General features: G+C 50.3%; 1 protein-coding gene and 2 long non-coding RNA genes across 3 annotated transcripts in view; 1 reads left to right on the forward strand and 2 right to left on the reverse strand.

Moving 5' to 3' along the window:
- The window catches only part of LOC308628867, a 66,313-nt gene extending 56,913 nt beyond the window's left edge, over positions 1–9,400 (reverse strand). Inside the window, exons 1-2 of the long non-coding RNA XR_014017589.1 lie at positions 9,239–9,400; positions 7,334–8,228 (exon numbers count right to left, since the gene is read on the reverse strand). This is a non-coding gene — a long non-coding RNA (uncharacterized lncRNA). The remainder of the gene's footprint in view (positions 1–7,333; positions 8,229–9,238) is intronic.
- A 1,204-nt stretch (positions 9,401–10,604) lies between these two features.
- Positions 10,605–12,446, reverse strand: LOC308628868. Its single transcript, XR_014017590.1, has 3 exons — positions 12,217–12,446; positions 12,018–12,112; positions 10,605–10,700 (listed from the first exon to the last, which is right to left on the reverse strand). It is a non-coding gene; the product is annotated as an uncharacterized lncRNA (long non-coding RNA).
- A 107-nt stretch (positions 12,447–12,553) lies between these two features.
- EMP2 (epithelial membrane protein 2) overlaps positions 12,554–20,982 on the forward strand; it is a 41,252-nt gene continuing 32,823 nt past the window's right edge. Inside the window, exon 1 of the mRNA XM_081255669.1 lies at positions 12,554–12,668. The gene's annotated coding sequence lies outside the window, so the exon portion shown is untranslated. The remainder of the gene's footprint in view (positions 12,669–20,982) is intronic.

Below are 20,982 nucleotides of genomic sequence, written 5' to 3' on the forward strand. Positions count from 1 at the left end.
TTTAAGTATATGAACTCACTTATCTTTCAACAACTCTATGAGGTATGTAGTAGAAGTGTTATTCACATTTTACAGACGAGAAAATGAAGGCACAGAGATGTTAAGTGATGTGCCCAAGGTCACACAGCTGGTCAAACCCAGGCACATAGCCAGCTCTCTATGCCTTACCATCTATGGGGTAGCATGAGGTGTGACACAAATTGCTTAGATGGGTTGCACAAGACAGGGAAAATCCATTTCGCTACATGTGACCACCCCCACGTGGGTGTAATCAGGCTGCAGAGGGCAGGGGGCAGGGGGATGAGGGATTCCCTAAAAGAAGCAGAAGAATCCTATAGTGGGATAAATCAGAAGCCCCACTGCTTCCTGCCACCCCAGACTCAGTTTCCTGATTTCCAAAGTGCAAAGAGGATGGGACAGGCGGGGGAGATGACAGTGAGTGGGGCTCAGGAGGCAGGGACAAGCATGAGGATCTAGGTCAGAACCTGGGAGGTGGAGTGCAGTGCACACCTGCAGTTTCTGCTTGCGCAGTGTCCAGGCCCCCTTCCTCTGCTAGCAGCACCCATTCTCTTTTGGGAACCCCGCCCTGGCCCGGGGGAGGGGGCTGTCCAACAAGGTGCCTGGCCTTCTCCTGGCCATGGGGTGGGCATGTGATGCAACTGAAGCCAATCAAATCCTGTCTCCAAACTGGGGAGTCGCAGCTCAGGGAAGCAGGAGGGAAGGAGGAAGGCGATGCCCATTCCAGACTCTACCTAAAACGTGCACATTCTCTGTGGCTGGGGAGCCCCTGCCACACTCATATTCCTTGGAAACCCCTACCTGTCCATCTGACCTCATTTCCTGCCACTTCCGCAACACTTGCCACATTCCTGCGACACCATCACTTTTCTATTCCCCAGACAAGGCAAACTCCTTCTCACCCCAGGACATTTGCACTTGCTGTTCCCTCTGCTTGGAACATTCAGCTCCAGACCTTCCTTTGTACGAGTGGCTTCTTTTCATCATTTCAGCCTCCATCAGAAGTGTCCTCAGAAAGGCCTTCCAAGAACACCTGGCTGAACCCTGACCCACACAGCTGGTCAGTGTCTACCACATCCTCCTGTTGTGTTTTCTTCATGACGCACATCATCATAGCTCAGGTTATTTTGCTGATTTACTTGTTGGCTTATTTCTCTCTGCCTCCCCTCACTTGACATAAGCCCCACGAGAGCCCTTCTCTGAGTGTCTCACCTCCCACTGCCTCCCCCCTGGCACTTGGTCGGTGCTCAATAAATAACATTTAAATGAATGATTGGGACAATGGATTAAGTCTAACCCCAGGGAATCCTCACAGGGAATAATACTTCAAGGAGAGAGACAGAGAGGGAATTCTTTGTCCTATTTTCAAAGGGGAAAACTGGGGCACAGTAGGAGAAGAGGTGGCCACAGCAGAACTCACTCAACTTGTTCTTCCTTCCCTGTGGGAGCAGAATTTCTCCACCTCGATCCTTGGGCTTTGAGGTCACTTCCCACAATTACAAGCAGAGTCAGCCGAAAGCAGGGAATCCCCATGTGGCCCGAGGAAATTTTGAACACCTGGACTGGAGGCACCTGGGAGGCGGGAGGATGGGAGGACAGGAGGCGGACAGGCTGGGTCCTGCCCTGTGCCCCTCCTAACTCATCGGCTGGCATGTGGGCGGTGTGGTCTGACTGGTTGGGCGAGGGTAGCGTGTGGGCCGGTGAGGGTGCCAGCCAGTAAACTGGAGATTGGCAGGCACTCTAGGGGGACAGCTCGTCTCCCAGTCTCTCCAGCACCACGTCAGCACTGACTCTCAGTTCGGGACTCTCAACTCAAGAAGCCTCAAGATTCCTTGGCATCCTTCCAGGAGCCAGGGAGGTGCTGGGCCAAGGGCTATTACACTGTCATCTGTCGGGTACCAGAATTTGCCCCCATAAAATATGTCTCTTTGGCGTATTAATTATTTTAAGCTGGTTATCTTCTGTGAAAACACAAACATGGGGGAAACTCTGAAAAGTAAGTGTTACCCTTTTGCAAGAAACGTTTATATTTGTAAGGGGAATTTTCGTTTGTAAGGGTGTCTCCCTCTCTGCATCTTGAAGAGGATGACCAAATCTCTAGAAACTCTTATCAGTGGAGAAAGCAATAACTTGAATTTGCATAACAACTGTACTCTTGTCTGCTGTGCTTTTCCTGGTCACCTCCCAGCACTGACTCTCCCCACCTTAAGCATCTACTTTTGTCTTTAGCTGAAAACAGTATTTAAAGTGAGGGCCTTGGCCATTTTGGGGAGTAACATGGTTTTTCTGGGTCTCTCCCATGTATACATGTTATTAAACATTTGTTTGATTTTTTTCCCTGTTAATCTGTCTCATGTCAGTTTAATTCTTAGACTGGCAAAAAGAATGTAGAAGGATAGAGCAAAATTTCCTCTTCCCTGACGCATTCATGCAACAGATAATTATTGAATCTTTCCTTGTGGGGCCTACTTGGTGCCAACTATTGTTCTAAGCATTTCATGTGCACTAATTTGTTCAACTCTCTCTATAGCCTATAAGGTGGGTACCATCATCCTCTTTTATAGGCAAGCTGAGGTACAGACAGGTTGAGAAATTTGTGAAAATTCCACAACTAGCTAAATTGTATTCCCCCGAAATTCATATAGGTTAGGTTGAAGTCTTAACCCCCAGTACCTCAGAATGTGACTATTTGGAGATGGGGTCTTAAGAGGGGTAATTAAAGTAAAAATGAGGTCTTTTGGGTTTCTTAGAAGAAGAGATTAGGACACACATACAGAGGGAAGATGGTATGAGGACACCGGGAGAAGATGTCCATTTAAAAGCCAAGGAGAAAAGCCTCACAAGAGACTAACACTGCCGACACCTTGGTCTTGGACTTCCAGCTTCCAGAATTGTGAGACAGTCAATTTCTGTTGTGTAAGCTGCCCATCTGTGTTCCTTTGTTATGGCAGCCTGAGCAGACTAACACAGAGGTGCAGAGCCTGGATGTGAATCCAGGCAGCCTGGAATGCTTATCAATCACCAAGCTCCATCCAGAGGTGCTGAAGGCATCCTAGCACCCACATGAGCCTTTCTCCCTGTGCTCATCAGAGAAACTGAATGGGACTTGGAAAGAGAAGAGCATTCTTAATCCATGATTTAGTGTTACTAATTACATGCCCATGTATCCCCTGAAACCATCTCCAGGACCGCCAGGGTGTATGTCCCTCACTTTGGGAAGTATAAACTGGACCAGTTAGGACCAGCCTGGGTCCCTGACAACCCATAGGCCCTAGTTGCCCCACGGTCAGCTCTCCCAGACCTCTGCAGGATAGCTGAGCATCTTCAGATTCTCCAGGCCAGCAATTAGCTCTACTGCTCTGCGTGCGTGGACTTGACCACCGTTAATTCGTCTTCTGGGAGCCCAACATGTGGACAGACCCCTATGTGACCTCATGGTGTAGGGCAAGGCTTCTCAGTTTAATGTTCATGTGCACCTTCTGGGGATCCTGTTAAAATGCAGATTCTGATTCAGTAGGTCTGGGCTGGGCCTAGGATGCTGTATTTCTAACAAGCTCCCAGGCAATGCTGATGCTGCTGGCAGGGAAGGAGGGTGACTCAGGAGCTGGGCTCAGGGGAAGACTTCGACAGACGCTGTGGTCACCGCCATGCATAGGAGGCCAGTGGCTGGAGAGATGGTTAGTTTTCCTGACAGCAGGAATGTTCAGGGCCCATTTCAGGAAAAAGCAAAATATCTCCCTACTTAATCTTTAGCCAAAGGCTCATTTGCCGGTTTTCTGGCCTCCAAATCTGGGATCTGCCATGAAGGAGGTCCTGGGATAACTGTTTCTAAGCCATCGGACCAGTGTCTGGTAGACTTTCACAGTGCTGGAGCAAAGAGTAAGCCCTGGAGCCTCGGCTTAGGCTCTGCGGTGTGATGCGGAATGGGGGTGAGTTGGGGAGTCCCCTATAGCTGCGTGGGGAGGAGATGAACCAACTGATGAATGGTCAATGCCTTCTCCTTCTCCAGGAATCTTACAACCTGAGCTCTGACATTCTAGCCTCCAATTCACCATGTGATTCTGGACAAGACTTGGGCATTCTAAAATCTTCCAGCTCCTTCCTCAAGGATCATTTACCCTCCAAGCTCAAAAGATACCTCTTCAGAGGGCCCTTCCTCTTTTGAGCCCTGTGACTATTCTGTCTGCTACAACTCCCTCCCCCAGTCTGTTTTTAGACTGTTTTACAACTTTTTTATACCGTGATCACTGATATTTTTTCACTTTCTTAATAGCCATTGCCAAAACTTGTAATTACATGTTTGTTTCTTTACTTATTTATCTCATACCTCCTCTACCAAATTGTACCCTCCACTGGGTTGGGGACCATGTCATTTTCATTCATCTGTATTTCATTCATCTTCCAGCACTGTATAGATCCTGGCGCTTGGGAGGCCCTCAATAAATAGTTGTTGAAGAAATAAGGAGAACAGTGATTCTGAACTTTAACATGCATGTGATTCACCTGGGGATTTTGTTAAAATTCAGATTCTGATTCAGTAAGTCCAGGTAGGGGGGAGCTAAGAGTCTGCATTTTTCACAGAAGATGTAAGGATGCTGAGAATGCTGGTCTGTGGACCACGCCTTAAGTAGCAATGACCTAGGGAAAGTCTGTCCTAATCAGCCAACCAGCCCACCATCCACTGTCCCCTTCCTCATTGCTCAGTACCCAAGGAGAGGTCTCAAACATTTCAGAAGCTGGAAGGGGCTACTGAAGTCCAAGAAAGGATTAATAAAAAGGTAGGAGAAATCGCAGGAAGCACAGAACTAATGATGCTGCAGAAGCTTAGCTGAGCATAGCACACTGGGCTCACAGAGGTGTTGCAGCCCACATGACCCAGTTTGTCTAGACCTAGGGGAGCTAGACAAGAATGGTCCCACTCTGCCTGCCCAGGATCACTCCCAGCAAGGAGCTAGGCTGTTCCAGGGCTGGAAAACTTAAACCTTTCCTCACCAGCTTGTCTCCATTCTCAAAGCCAAGTTCACCATGTATATCCCAGCAGTATAACACACCTGGCCTGGGTATTCCAGTGGTGGATGCTCCACATTGTCTCGGTGACAATATCTGTCCCCCACCCACTCTCACAAAGTGCTCTCTAGCAGCAGACAGATGCAACTGCAGGACACGGTGGTTCAAATGATGCTCTCCTGGAGCCCACCTCTGTGGGAAGATAGGATGGCCCCCCATCAGCCAAGAAAACCTTTCCACGTTCCCACCCACAGGGCCTTTGAACATGCTGCTTCCACACTCCCCTTTTGCCAAGCCAACTCTTAGCTATCCTTCAGCACCACCTCCTCAGGGAAGCCCTCCCTGATGTCTCCGCCTGGGTCAAATCCCGTTACTGCAGGCTCAGAGAGCACCAGCTTCCTTGTCCTTCATAGCACGCTTGTCACATTTGGCTGAATGATTACTTAATTCATTAATTCACTATTGTTAGGGTGCCTGTGCACCCCAGTTTCCCTGGGACAGTTCTTATTTATGATTATTTTCCCACTGCAATTATTAATAGCACCCCTTTCACTCTTAAAAATGTCTTACTTTGGATGATAAATTATATGGCCATCCACATGATAACCCACCCCACCAGACTGTAAACTCCACGAGGACACTGCTCATCTTTGCGTTCCCAGCAGCTGGCTCCAGAGAACGAGGCTGATCCTGCATGGCTATGGATGACCTACCCTTGAAAGTGACATAGCAGAACTTCCACCATTTTCTGCTGGTTGACTGGACACCAGTTGATGAGTGCAAGCTCTCAGTGGGCTGAGTATCAAAGAATTTGCAGACATGTCTTAAAAACACCACATATCCTCAAAGACTTGAATTTCATTTGTTAATTCATTCATCAGATATCTATTGATTCCTGTACTCCTGCCTCTTGTCACATAGTTTGGGCACAAGAGTTCCTAGCTGAGAGGTAAGGGGTGACGTCCAGCCATACACCTGGCTTGGGGTTGTGTCTGCTTGGAGGAAGGGGCATTTTTTCTCCTTTGCAGGGAGGTGCCATCTTTATACCAAGCTGTATGCACTAAAAGGATGCTTTTTTTCTGAATGACAAGTTCGGAAGGGGTATTTTTTTCTAATTTTCATAAAGGCACCCTAAAGACTAACAGAAACCCTGACTGATCACCTGCTATGGCTCAGACATGGATAAAAAAGCCCTGGCAAGACAGGCGGCCTCTGCTCTTGGGGACCTTGTGTCCTACTGGGGAGTGAAGACAATGAGTGAGAAAGCACACACATAAAAAGTTAACAAATATAATTATAGATTGTAAATAACACCATGGGAGAAAAGGCCTGCCTCTGAGCACCTCCTCTGTGCTGGTCGCTGGAGGCTGAGGCTGCCTTATGCAGGGCTACCACCTCTCAGGGGCTGTCATGCAGTGGAGCAAACAGAAATGGGCTGTGTCCAAAAGGATTCTAATCCCATATAAGGAGGGAGTTCCAGACTGTTCAGGTATAAGGACTTTAAGATCAAGAAATGCCCAGAATGGTTTAAATACTTTCTTGCCCAGAAGCACAGAACAGACAGGAATTTCTGGGTCTCCTCCTGCCCTGTCACTCTTTGAATTTCAAACTGTGAGACCATGAGTGTAGTGTGTGTGTGTGTGTGTGTGTGTGTGTGTGTGTGTGTGTGTCTTCCATTGGAAATGAAGACATCCGTATTTCCCTATACCCAAAGATTCTAAGGGTTTGTGAGTCTGGCCTGAGTTCTGAAGCTGGGGTTGCCTGGCTGGGCTGAGAGTTTACTCAGCTTAGGGGGTCGTTTCCATGGTTTTATAGCCTAAGAGACAACCCACATAAACAAACATATCCAGGAATCTTAGAAAGCAAAGCAAAACAAAACCTGTATCAGTATGAAGCAGGATAATGAGTAGAACTGACCACTGGTGGTTGGTAAGCTCCAGAGAGCAAAGGTTTTTGGACGAGTTCATTCACTGCTCTTTTCCCCGTGCCTGGCACCCAGAAGAGTCACAGTAAGTATACTTTAAGTGAATGATTGGAAAATTATTATTTCCCTGAGCAATTGTTTGGCAGAAAGGAAGGAAGGAAAGGATATTTCTTTGAAAATTTTAAAATATTTAGAAAAGTACAAAGGATGCTCTCATAGACTGAAGGAATAATATTTATGATTGTACTTAAGATCCCAGGAAAACAAGAGCACACCCTGGGACACTATTAACAACAGGAATTTCTTCCTCTCCTTCTCCTCCTCGGTGCCAAACTGTACTCCATCTTTTCAGAAGATGGGCCAAAAGAACTGGCCCCTACCCACCTTGCGTGCTGGGGGACACCTGGGGACTTTCTTCTGTGACTTGCCAAGAACATCCCGTGGGCCATCCTGGGCGCCAGACGTTTGGGTGGTAATGACATTGGTGGTAGGAGCAAACTTCCCTGCTTCCTGTTACTCTTTCTGACTGTATTTCAGGGAGATTCAAATCTGGGAGTGCTCTGAAGCTCCGTCCCTATGGTGCCAAAACTCCTGATGCAAACTGAGAACTGCAGTCAAGCAGCCAGATGTTTTGGGTCTCAGTGCCAAACATTTCTGTAATGGGAAAAACCCAGACTCACCCCTCAGGTTCTGCTCACAGTACACTTGTGTTCATTGCCTGGGGTGGGGGTGGGGGGACAAGTGAAAGCCCCAAACAGCATGGGCATGGCTGGAATCTCCAGAGGTTTGGAAATTCTGTGGCTGTTGTCTTTGGTGATCAGTCAAAAGTCAAATGGACAATATTTGTGCTGTGAATTCTTCTTGCACTGGCAGGAAATTTTATGACAAAGAGAAGCGGTGAGACCCAGAGCTCCAAGCATTAAGTGGGAGGACACGAGGGCTTGTTTCTCTGCTGGAAAGTATTGTCTCCATCCTGCCCCCGACCCCATCTGTGGAGGTGGGCGACAGGGAGGAAATGGTCTCAAGAGAGCATATTTCTCAGATCCCACTCTGGGAATTCAGATTTCTTGACTCTCCATACAGCAGGCGCTAAGGGCTTTCCCAGTTGTCTCTCGATGGTAAGATGGGAAACCAGCTAAGCCCCATCTAGAAGTGCTGATGGTGGGGCCTTTGGTGTGGAGGATCCTGCTCCATATCTGGAAGGGTAGCCAAGAGAAAATGTTGCTTGCCAGGCCTTTAGATGTGCTTGCTGTATTCCTTCACCTAGAAGCACTTAGCACTGTAAGCAAAATGCAAAGATAGTGTTGGACCCTGAGAGGTGAAGTGACTTGCCAAGATAACATGGCTAGTGGGAGATTTTTTTGCTGCTTGGCTTCATGACTTGCTTTGCCAATGAAATGTGAGCATGCAGAAGCTTTTAATAGCCAGTGAGTGGTTCATCATCTTATCTTCCTAATTCCTTGAGACCAGCAATGGTCCATAGAGAGGCTGCTCCACTAGCCTGCCTCCTGAAGTAAAGATGATATGGACACATGGTCAAAATCAACCCATAATGGACATATATTGTGAGCAAGATATATCAATACCTGTGTTGCAAGCCACAAAGATCGTGGGATCATTTGTTATCATGCCATAACCTAGCCTATCCTGACTGATACAAAGTCTACAATAGAACCCAACCCCACCCCCCTCAAATTTAGCAGCAAAAAGCAACACACATTTAACATAGATTTTGTGGGTCAGGAAGCTGGGCATGGCTTAACTGGGCCCTCTGTTTCAGTGCCATCAAGGTGTCGGCCACAGCTGGGGAAGGATCAACTGGGGAAGGATCTGCTTCCAAGATCACATGGTTGTTGGCAGCATTCTGGTCCTTGGGAGCTGTTGGACTGAAGGTCTCTGTACCTGGCCAGCTGTTGGCCAGAATTTCCCTTGGTCCTTTGCCATGTGGGTCTCTCTAACATGGTAGTGTACCTCATGAAAGCATGCAAGCCTAGAGGGCCACAGAATGTGCTGGTGACACAGAAGTCATAGTTTTTATAACCTAACCATGGAAGTGACATCCCATCATTTTTTCATTTTATTCTAGTCATGAAAAGTCATTACGTCCCACCCACTCTTAAGGGGAGGAGAGTACACAGGACTGTGAACACCAGGTGGCAGATCACACGGGGCCATCTTATCTACCAGTTTGTTTTCAAAGGAAATGGTTATTAAATGGAAGTTAGTAAAACCCTTATCATCTATGAAACTGACCCACCAACCAAAAGCAGTTTTCGCTGGTTGAATCACCTTCATATTTGATCCATTCCCATCACGACTCTATGAATTTAGGTCACATTTTCCTTTAGATCTCCATCCTTTTTGACCAGCTCCATCAGCTCTTCTGCTACAACTCCAAGTTCTACTGGGCTGCCTTGAGGTTGGGGATCAGATTTGCCCCCAGGCATGGACATCCCATCAGAAGTCATTCCTTCTGAGAACAGAAAAGAGTCAACAGGAATAGGTTACAAGAAATTGGCAGAACCTTAAAACGTTCAAGCCAGAAAGGACACACAAGAGACCACTGAGTTCTCAACCAACTTCTCTTTCCAACCCTGAACGAGCGCCCCAGCCTTCTCCATGGCCTCCTATGCCTTCAGATGCCTTTCTTACAGTTCTCTCTCCCCATATGAGATGATCCTTTTATCAACCAGCTACAGCTGTGAAACAGACAACCGTCATGCCTCAATGACGTGCAAGAACAGACATTATTTCTCATTCATGTGTCTGCAGCTTGGCTGGAGCAGTCTGAGCCCCATATGGAAGTTCCGTGGGTCATGTAGGGAAGCTCTGCTCCCATGTCTCATTTTTCTGGGGCCAATGGACTACTGGAGGTTTATTCTGCTTATACAAATGCAAAAGCACAAGAGGGCAAGCCCTACTGCTCAAGCACATTCCCAGCCTTTGCATGTGTCAAGTCTGCTAATATCTCATTGGCCAAAACCAGTCACATGGCTTAACTCAAGGCCAAGGGGGTAAGTATGCTCTCCTAGCCAGGAGATTATAGCTGCAGTGTGGATATATACTACTATATAGCGGGGTGAAGAATTGGGACCCAGAACTCAGTTGAACACACTCTTACTTTTCCTCCACACCATGTTGAGGATTCAAACTTATTACTGAAACACCAGGAGTGAGGATACAGTGGGTATAAGGCAGGTTTCTGCCTCCAATCTTCCTGGAGAGACAGGTGTGCATATTTGAAGAGAGAAAACTAACAGGTGTAAGTAGCAGGTGAATTGCACAGGTAGGTGGGGCTTCGGAGAAGGTTTGGAAACAAATGACAGATGCAATCAATCATTCCTTTCTCTGGGTCCTAGAGAGGCATCTTGGTGTCTGGCCAGGTTCTTCCTCGTGTGGGACATGCCCCACCAGAAGGCAAATGGGAGGTAATTTTTGGAGGAGGCATTGCCCAGCCTTGAATCATGGAGTGAGAACGTAATTCCCTTTATCCAATGATCTTGCAATAGTTCTGATTAGAAGAAGGAGAAAGTCTCCTGTGCTAGCGTGAGTCTACCACCCATCTTACTCTTGCTGATCTCCCTTTTTAATAGATCCTAAACGTCAGGTTCATGGACTACTTTCAAGCAACAGTATCTGGTTAGAATGTACTCACACTGTTTTCTCTGGGTAGTGTTTATATTTGTAAGTTTGTCTTCTATTTTTGGTGGTTGGAATTGGTTTCCTGTTTACCGTGATGATATAGGGCTTCCTTTTTAAAAATATAGTTAAATAAATAGAGTTGATTTAAAGAAAAATATTAAGTGAATACTAGTTCAGGTGGCTAGTGGGTATGGTAGAAATTATGGCTTGACCCTGGTGAGCATTTTGTAAATAGGGATATAGTGGGAGGAGGAGAGCGGGGTTTGCTACAGTCAGTCTGACTTCGAATCCACACTCCATCCCTTGAATAGGGCCTTTGGGCGAGTTACTTAGGTAGCCTCTCTGAACCTTAGTTCCTTCATGGACTGTTGTGTTATATTGGTGACAGTATTTGTAAAGTAACTGGCATGGAGTGAGGGCTCAGCAAACGGCAGAAATCCACCTGCTGCAGCCTCTACCTGGACTGTCCATTCTGGGAGAGACTTTTGGGTTTTCTCTGTCCTCCAGGTGGCCATGGGACAGGCAGGCATCACTGTCCCTGCTGGTGGGTGGGCCCTGCATGGCCCTCCTCTGCAGCAGCAGACCTCACTCTCCTCCCCTTTTGTGTGGGCTCTCAGTTCAAATGAACACCTTCCTACCCCCTCTCCAGCCCTACAAAGAATCTCTTGCTTGGGAGATGAAAGTCTTGATTAGCCACAGAATTGCAAAATTAAAAGAGATGTGGCAGGTCAGACACTAGGCCAGCTGGGGAACCTCAAGATGGGGCGTGGGGTGGCCCTTTGGAAGGGGCCTCAAATCGCCTAGGGATTTCTAATTTAGACCCAAGGAGGCTCTCCCCTTGCAGACTTCCCCAACAGGATTGAAAAAAGACGCATCAGAAAGTTTAAGCGTGGCGTCCCAGCCAGACCAGCTACTGCATAATAAGTTAGCATTTCTTAAAAGCGTTTCTAATTCTTTTGTTAGTGGCACAAGTCCATTGCCTTATATTTTGGGGTGTGTGCAAATAACATCAATGTGTTCAATTAAAAGCTTAAAATATACTGTAATATGCTGTGGTCCTGTTTTGAAATTGCTTCAGTGTTTCAATACAGTAAATCCAACCTCCCTACTCCACGGATGGGGCTCAGGCCCCTCTGGCCTTTTTCCCCATCCCATAAGAACCTCCAGGGCTGATCAGCCCTCTCAGTTCCCAGATGGGTAAACTGAGACTGGAGAGAAAGACATTTCCTTGTCTTTTGATGTCACTGCCAGGGACAGTAAATTCCAGGACTGCAGGGTCAAAAGATACGGGTGGTGGTTTGTGTGAGTCAGACCCTGGAGGAGTCCTAAGACTGCGTCCCTGGTTGCCTTGCCACCTCCCACCAAGGCCAGGGACTCTATGTCGGAAAATAAAAATAACCATAGCTAAGATTAACTGAGCACTTACCATGTACCAGGCACTGCGCAGGTATGCCACTTTCAGGCCTTACAACAACCCAAGGAAAGAGGTCCTATTGTGACTTCCATTTCCAGAAGAGGATACTGAGGCAGGCAAAATTAAGGAGATCACTAAGTTAAGAAAAGTGCCAGGGAAGGGGTTCTAAAGTAGGGAGTCGGATTCCAGAACACTCGTCTTTAACCCTTACCGGAAGGGAAGAGAAGAACGGGGGAGAAGAAGGGCAGGAGAGGAGGGGGAGCTGGAAACCCGTAAGGGCGAGCGCAGCGCGGAGAGCCTTCCAGCTGCGAGGAAGCTCGGATTTCTCCCTCTTTCCCCCCCGAACTGCGCTACCAGCTCTGCCCTAAACTTGGCCAAAGTAGCGCAGGGAGGCGGGCTGGGGCTGGGGGCGCTCCCCAGGCTCCGGCCTTTCTCTCCAGTGTCCCCCACCCGCTTCCCGCGGTCCCTCCCACTCTGCTCTCCGGGCTCCTGACATCACGACCCGGGAGGCGGGGTCGGGGAAGGAGCGGGGACGTGGGGAGGCGGCTCGGCGCCACGGAGAGGGAGGAGGGAGGGTGCGCAGTCCCAGCCCAGAGCTTCAAAACAGTCCGGCGGCCTCGCCTCGCGCCCCAGACCGACTGTCTGTCCAGCCGCCAGCGTCCGGTGAGTCGGGGTCTCGCCCGGGAGCCGCGCGCAGGTAGCGGGGGGCTCCGGGCTGCGAGCGACGGGGCCGCGGGGTCGCCAGCCCCTGCACGTACCGGACCCAGAGAGGTCCCTGCAATTGGTGGGGGACAGGGAGGGGCCTCGGCCCCTCCCTGCCGAAAATCTACTGTTCCTCTGCCAGATTGCGAGGGCGCGGACTTCCCGCCTGCGCCGAGCTCGCTCGGGACCCCGAATTCCACCTCCCCACCCCCGGACTGCTTCCTTCGCCTTCTGCGTCGAGGCGGGCGGGAAAAGTTTGGGGAGGAGTCAGGGCGACTCCCCTTGCCCCCGCCAACTCCACTCCCAGGGTTCTCGGAGTCCCGGGTAGCCCCCCTCTCGTCGTGTGAAGGCCCCCGGCGCCTTGGCGCACGGTTCCCCGCCTCACGGAGCGCGCGGGACCCGCTGCGCCCTGGCTGGGTCACTGGGTCCCTTCTCGGTCCCGGCGGCGGCTCCGTTGCGCCCCCCAGCGGCAGGGAGCAACTGCCTTAGGTTGGACGAGCGGAGGAGCTGGAGGCACTGCTTGGGTGACGCCTGTCCCCCCTCCACTCCGGTTGGGCTTGGGGGCCTACGAGGGCCCCACCCATGGGTCCGGAGAAGGGGGAGCCTAGAGCTCGTATACAGGAGGACTATACACTCTCCCCAAATCCAGGGTCCTAAATATACCCCAGGGAGGCCCTAATTTGGGACTGACATGGGAACCTCATAAATGGGGGTTAGTTGGGGGCACCTGTGCCTGAGGGAGACTACAGAAAGCAAAGCCCTCCCTCCGGACTACAGGACCCACCTCTTACTTTGGAACAAAAATGACAGCCCAGTTTCAGGTTTGGGAAAAGGGGCAGTGCCCCCTCCCGAGCTGCAAAGATGTGTATGTGGGGTGAGGTGGGGTGATCTTTTAACTTAGTTGTGTCTGAAATGCAGAGCCCAGTCTAAAAAGTGACAGGCAGAGTGAGGAGTAAGGTGACGGGCTTGGAGAGGGTCTTAAGCAGCCGGTAGCCCCAATATTGTATGATTTCACTGACAGGAAGCACTTAGAATAGGCAAATTCAGAGGGACAGAAAGTGGAGCAGAGATACCTGGGGCCGGCAGAGAGGGATGGGGAGGTATTGCTAATGGGTACAGAGCTGGGGAGGATGAAAACACTTTGGGTATAGGGAGTAGTGATGGTTCCACGACATTGCAAGTGTATTTAATGCCACTGGATTCTACCCTTAAAAGTGGTTAAAATGCTCAATATTCTGTGATGTATATTTTACCACAATTAAACAGAGAGTCTGGGGTCACCTCTTGTGCTTCAGTTTGATTCAGTTAGAAATTCCAGAATCCACTCACGGTTGCTGGCCACCTGTCCCCAGAATTTGGCCTCAGTAAGGAAGTGGACGGCGGATGAGGAAGGGACACGAGCCGGGTTTCCCCAGGAGCCTGGAAGGGACAAGGAAGGGGACAGAAGCTGTTGGAGCAGCTGGTGGAGCTGCCACAGGGGTCTGTGGCCGCTAACTGTAAATACAGGGCACAACCGTCCAGCCCTCCCCGCCACTCCCCTGCACACACAAGTAATGTCTAAGGCCCTTTGTTTCTGGAATGGAAGTGAGTGTTTCACCTAGATTTTCTTTCTCTGCCTTGCGCATGATATCTTCAGGGCAGGAGCTGAAACCACGAGTGTGTGCGCACGGACTCTCCATTTTCCAGCAACAGGTGATTCACAGGGAGGCTCAACAGGCTAATTTCTCACCCCAGGCGCGTGCTGACTCTCCTGCCCTCTGTGGCCTTCCTGGTTGACGGGGGCACAGCTGAGGCCACCTCTTTGTCATAGTAAACTCTGCCAGACATGACCAGGAAGGGAAGTCTGTCGAGACAAAAATACATGAATGCTTTTCTAGGCCAGATGGGGTGGCGGTAGATTGCTGGCTGCTTGGCGGGATTTGTCTGGAAGGCAGGAGTGCAGCCACTGTCCTGGGGAGGTGCAGATAGTTGTGTGTGTGTTTGTGTGTGTGTGTGTGTGTTGCAACATGCGGCCGCTGCCCAGCTCTGTGGACAAGTGAGGCCTCTGACATGGGCTTCGGGGGCTAAGGCGGGATGGGGGTGGGCTCTCCCGCTGTGAGGTGGTGGCAGCCATCCCCCAAAGGTGGGGTGCGGTCCCAGACACTGGGACTGCGGAGCAGAGTCCTTCGAGAAGAGGCAGTTAAAGGTCGGCAACAGGACTCCAGTGCAGGAGGATGGGCTCCAGGGACGTCTTACTGGGCTTAGGCAATTGGCAGCAGCAGCTGGAACAGGGAGGGAGGGCAGCTGGCACCTTAGACAGAACTGGAGCCTGACGCTTGGATGTTGGCTTCATCCTGTCCAGGGAAGGATGGGGGTAGGAGTAGGGGTGGTGGGAAGAAGAGGCTCCCTTCCTCACCCCAGGAGCGATGGAGTCTGGCTCCCTGCAGGAGTGACCCATGGGGCAAATTGTCAGATGTATCTGGCTCTTGTTAGGGACAGGCCGAGGGGGCAGTCTAAAAATATCCGAGACGGAGCTGCTACCCAGGGAGAGTGCGGCCTGGTAACCCAACACCCATGGCAGCTCTAGCTCTGCACTGCTCCAGCCGCTGGGGCTCTTCCAGGCAACCAAGCCTTGGGCAGAGGGTGGGAGGGCTGAGAGCACCCTGCATTCAGGGCAGCCATGGACTAAGATGTTCAGGTACATAAGGGCCTTAGAAAGTCCCAGTTTGCCAGCTAAGGATGCTCAGAGAGCTGGAGTGACTCAGCCGAGGTCACTCAGCAAGTTGGCGGCAGTACCTGGACGAGATCTGGGTCTGGGGACTCACTGCTGAGGAGCTTGATGGCTGGGAGTGGTCAGTGGGTTTCCAGGCCAGGTCCCCAGGGTCAGGGACCCTTATGGCATGTGTCATCCGTCTGGGATGCTGATCGGAGAAAGGTGGGCCAGGAGCCATGCTCAGGCAGTGGGTCACTTCCCACTGGCATTGGGTCGCTCCCGGCCACAGCTGTCGGGCTCTGGGGATGTCGTCCATCCTGGGGGTGGGGGTGAGTAGGAAGTCGGAGGCTGGAGGAGGACCGTCTTCCCATCTGAAGACACTTGGTTTGTTCACATGGTATCTCACGGGTTTAACAAGGAGTTGTTGACCTGGATAGTTGAATTTCCAGGGCTCTCACTTTCCTGGGGAAGCTGGGTTTCTGTTGATCGAAAAGGGAACTGAGGGTGAAGAGATTGCCCAGCTTCCTGCCCTCCTCAGACAGGTTGGATGACATCAGCTTCTAGAAGCTTCCTAGCACTCCTGGGTCTAGAGCTGAGGGAGCGGTCGCCGGTGTGATATTTGGCGTCAAGATTGTTGTGAGAAATTTGAATGTGAAACATCTATCACCCTGCAGGATGCAGAGATGAACAGATTAAGTCCCTCAGTGAAAATTGCTCGTAGCCTAAGAGCAAGTAAGTTTGCCTGACAGAGAAGTCACTTTGAAGATTTCTCTTTCCGGCGCTTCTGATCACAAACTTCTCTGGAGGGCTCTCTTTCCTTAAAATGAAATTAGTTTAAAATTTTTGCAGTGGGCTTCCCTGGTGGCGCAGTGGTTGAGAGTCCGCCTGCCGACGCAGGGGACACAGGTTCGTGCCCTGGTCTGGGAGGATCCCACATGCTGCGGAGCGGCTGGGCCCGTGAGCCATGGCCGCTGGGCCTGCGTGTCCGGAGCCTGTGCTCCACAACGGGAGAGGCCACAACAGTGAGAGGCCTGCGTACCTCAAAAAAAAAAAAATTTGCAGTGAATAAATATGACCCAAAGTCTCATTCATCTTATTCTAATGAACGTTTCCCAAAGCGTGTTATCACTGGTGGTAACCAAGATCGTTTTAAAAAGTTCACAGCTGAACATGAAACGAAAAAGAGTAATTACGTCTTTTTCTCAGTTGGTAGTTGGGAAAATAACACAAACAGCACACAGACCCATAGTTTCACTACTGTGTAGGGTGAAACTTAAGTTGATATTTTAAACTTTAAAGCATTTTTTAAAATAATGGGAGGGTATAATTAATAAGCACAGGTGATCCTTGGATTTGGCACAAATCTTAATGCAGGAGTGACTGACTGCCTTTTGGGAGATCGCATAACTGGGGCTGAGATGGTCATCTTTTTTTTTTTTTTCCCGGTACGCGGGCCTCTCACTGTTGTGGCCTCTCCCGTTGCGGAGCACGGGCTCCGGACGCGCAGGCTCAGCGGCCATGGCTCACGGGCCCAGCCGCTCCGCGGCATGTGGGATCTTCTCGGACAGGGGCACGAACCCGCGTCCCCTGCATGGGCAGGCGGACTCTCAACCACTGCGCCACCAGGGAAGCCACTGAGATGTTCATCCTTTTGACAACATGACTAAACCTGAAATGTCTGTAAGCTCCCCACCCAAGCTCGTCTTCTGCAAAGAGGCCCCGATGTTCAGCTTCAGACCAAACCCGCCACTCAGTTTCCAAGGGAGTCCTCCCCATCTTTGATGAGGGTCATCGTGCCGCCTGGATGACCTTGGACGGTTGTTCCAGGGATCGGAGGAGTCGGTGTATTGATGTATTATACATGGAAGTGGCTTGAGATGTTTGTGGTTTGCTTGAACCAAAGGAAAGCCGAGGGAGGGGCTGGCTTGCCCACTTTCATCTTGATGGCTGTTATTAAGTGACTCTGGGCAGTGAGCTGTGTAGGCAAAGGGGGATTTCCCTCTCTTCAGAGCAGGTTACAGTCCAGCGAAGAGGCTGGTGGGTCCAAGGATGTAAGTGCCAGGACCGGGGTCACGAGATGGGGTTTCAGGGAAGCCCATGTCGTGGTGTTCAAGAGTTTCCTTAAGGCTGTAGGACTGGAGATGGACTCGGAAGAGTCCCTAGAATTTCCCTGGGCAGGGATGTTTCCGGGTTTGCAGAAAGGAGGGAAAGAAAAGGCAGAGGTTGCAGGCAGAAGCCCTGCTTGAGAAGCCTTGAGCGTCCAGTTAGCCTGCAGTGCAAGGTGCGGGAAGGGAGGGCAGGGCTAGGGGTAGAGCTGGGAGGGCGAAGGTGGAGGGGGCTTCTCTCCACATCCCAATGAACCTGGCTAGGGAGGCAGGCATGATGATGCTCACACAGCAATGTTGGGATGGAAAAAAGAGAGAAAAAGGAAAAAAGTGGAAATAACCTAGAAGCAACTAAATATCCATCAGTCATGTTACAGAAGTTAGAAAGAACAAGGTTCAGGGTGGGTGGGAGGGGCAAAAGAGGTGAAGGGGATTAAGAGGTACAAACCTCCAGTTATTAAATAAGCCATGGGATGTAATATGTTGAACTACTAGACTTATGGAGATTATTTCAAAATGTGTGCAAATGTCAAATCACTATGTAGCACACCTGAAACTAACATATCGTATGTCAACTATATTTTCAATAAAAATTTTTTTTTAAATTTGGATTGCAGAGAAAACAACCTCGAGGTTCATCTCTGTGTACCAATATAGAAAAATCTATAAGACACTATTGAACTAAAGAAAAAAGAGCAAGTAGCAAAACAATATATGGAGAAATAGGCTATTTATAAATGTCGCTGCATTCCTAGGGCCTCATACCTATTACATGTATGCAAGAAAAGTGGCTGGAAGGATACATCAGAATTGATCAGTGTGGCTGCCGTGGGGAGAGGGGAGAGGAAGGAATGGGCCACGGGACTCCAGTCTTGTTTGTAACAGAGAGAATATATTCATGGGTCACGTGTGTACATGAAGTTTGATAATAATGAAATAGTCTTCCCTGGATTCGGTCAGCAGCGCGAGTTTTGTAGGTTTTGGGGTGAGGAACTTTAGGAGATGGGGGGCATGGTAGACAGACTAGCTGGCAGCAGTGCAGTAATTCAGGGGCAGGGTAACCGGGATGTGTGCCATCCAGCCCCATGGAACATGCCCCTTGAAACACCCCTTTGTGGACCCCTCATGGTGTGATGGGTTTCCTGTCTGGGTGCTGTTAACAGACAAGGGGTGGTTTGGGGAGGGGGCAACGTGGTACATTTAAGCTGTGTTAATAGGGCCATTATGAGATCTCTGGAAAGGTATCGAGGAGACCATTGAGAATGGGAGTCTGGGCCTTTGAAGAAAATTCAGAGAGACACATAAAGCCCTGGGTCAGGAACTATGCTTTAGGTTGGTGTTTGAGAATAGGAGGAAATGACTTACATTTTGCCAGTCTTAATAGCAATAATTTACCATTGCTCTTAGTACAGCGTTTATAGGGTGCAGAGCAGCTCGGGCCACGTGCATTACATCCTCTATCTCATTCAAAATGAACAACAACCATGTGAGGTAAGGACTACCCCTGCCCTATAGATGAAGAAATGGGGTCTTAAAAATGTTGGGTTAGGATTGAACCCAAGTCTCATGGACCCCACAGACCCTGCTCTATTGGATGGATATATCCCATCAACATCCCTCTTTTTCAATACAGATATATACGTCCTCTTGAAACAGTCCTGCCCCTTTGGGCCAAGAAAGTGCCTTTGCTGCAGATGTGCTGCAGTGGGTGTCTAGGACGCCATTGTTCTTCCTCCAAAGTCAGCTTTCTCAGTCCTAAGGGTGCTGGACCACATGAGGGTCCTTTGCCCTTAACAGCCTGGTCACAGAGAACAGAACTCATGCCCACCCCTCCCCTGGGCAAAACCATCTTGATTCCTGTATTTCACATGTGTGTGGAATGGACAAGGGTGTTCTGGGAACCCTGCTTTGGACAGGAACCCTCTGTCTAATCGGTAATCACTTCCATTACTTCTGATGGCCTTTGTTTGAGGGACCAGATCTGTTGAGTTCCCTGGGGTAACACCAGCATCCAGCACAGAGCTAAGGGTGCCATAGGTGCTCAATAAATCTGTTGCATGAATAGCTGAGAGAAGGTGTCCTCCCGGCTTCCTGCTTTTTAGCCTACCCCAGGGAGGGGTGGCAGAAGGGGGGCCCTCACACCTTGGGTGAGGAGCCAGCTGTAGGCTGCAGGGGTGGGGTGGGGGAGGGGAGGAGGGAGGGGCTTGGGCAGCGGCTCCCTCCCCCTCCTGTAGTTGGTCCTGCCTGGAGGGCATCAGGCCCAAGTGGCATGGTCAGCGTCCCTTTATGTCAGCGTGACACGGGGTCACATTCTTCTAGGCCGGAGCCCAGAAGAGACTTAATCATCCTCCCGCCCAGAGTGTGGTCTGCACGCCCACAGGCATTTGGAGATGATTTCTGTAGCCTACAGGCAAGGTTACAAACTGTAATACGCTCATATTTTTTTTAAAGTGTATTACTAAAATGTCAGTCGCTTGGCAAGTGGTACTGATTTTCCATTTATGGTATAATACACATTGAAAAATTAATCAAGTGAGTCTCGTGGTTTGTTTGGGTTTTTTTGGCTGCGTTGGCTCTCCGTTGCTGCGTGTGGGCTTTCTCTAGTTGCGGCGAGCGGGGGCTACTCTTCCTTGCTGTGCGTGGGTTTCTCATTATGGTGGCTTCTCTTGTTGCGGGGCACAGGCTCTAGGCACTCGAGCTTCAGTAGTTGCAGCACGCAGGCTCTAGGGCGCACGGGCTTCAGTAGTTGTGGCACATGGGCTCAGTTGCTCCACGCATGGGGTCTTCCCAGACCAGGAATCGAACCTGTGTCCCCCGCATTGGCAGGCAGATTCTTAACCACTGTGCCACCAGGAAAGTCCGAGACTTGTGTTTTAAAGACAGTGTGGGTCATGAATAGTACAGGTGGGACACAGGGCAGAATGATCATGGTGGTGTTGACACCATTGGTGACCCATCCAGGTCCCCTTTACTGGATGATGTGCCCACCCCCAGCTGCGGTGAGTATTGGCTGCTAAGGACTCGCAGCTTCCCGTTCTCCCCAGGAATTTCGAGAAGTCTGGAGATGTCTGGGAAGTTATGCTCCCCATTCCCTGGGCTCATGGCCCCAGGTGTGCCCCGGAGCCTGGCCTGAGCCCCCCTCAACCTCACCTGTGTTGTCCCAGGTGCTTTTTCTGCAGTTTCCAGGCAGGGCATGAGGAGCCTCGGAATATTCATGCTCCTGCACTCAGAGGTGAGCCGGAGGCCCTGAGAATCCCAAGGGACAGGAGGATGCTGAGCCTTCATCACCAGTGAGGGCCCCTCACTGGACACTCTCCCGGTCGTCACCTCCTCGCTGCTCTGGGCCTTCCGGGTGAGGCCTGAGTCGGGAGGAGAGCGCCTGACAGGTCACCATCCCTCGAGCCACCATGTGCCAGGCACTGTCCTGGGCACTGGGGACACAGCAGGGACAAAACAGACATAAGCCCCTGCCTGCAGT

The sequence above is a fragment of the Mesoplodon bidens genome (genome assembly GCF_964165515.1).
Source record: "Mesoplodon bidens genome assembly, chromosome: 15".
NCBI lineage: Eukaryota > Metazoa > Chordata > Mammalia > Artiodactyla > Ziphiidae > Mesoplodon > Mesoplodon bidens.